We start from the raw sequence: 278 nt of genomic DNA, 5'->3' as shown, positions 1-278 counted from the left end.
GCGGGGCTCTGCCAGGGGCCGGTTATTCGCCATCCCCCACCGGGCCCGGAGCCCGCCCACCCGCCGCCATTTTGTACGAGGTTCTCTCACACACCGCCACGGGCGCGCATTGCGCAGGCGCCAGCCCCCGTGGAGGGGGACGAGGGAGGGGCCCCTGCGCATGCGTAAAGAAATGGTTGGGAGAAGCAAGGTGAGGGCGCAGGCGCAACGCTGGCTCCCGGCGCGGCGCATGCGCATCGCTCGCGCGGCCTGTGCCGCGGGGGGTTTGGACGTTACTG

The sequence above is a fragment of the Alligator sinensis genome, unplaced genomic scaffold (assembly GCF_000455745.1).
Source record: "Alligator sinensis unplaced genomic scaffold, ASM45574v1 scaffold838_1, whole genome shotgun sequence".
Lineage (NCBI taxonomy): Eukaryota > Metazoa > Chordata > Crocodylia > Alligatoridae > Alligator > Alligator sinensis.
Note: the sequence above shows the minus strand (reverse complement) of the source record.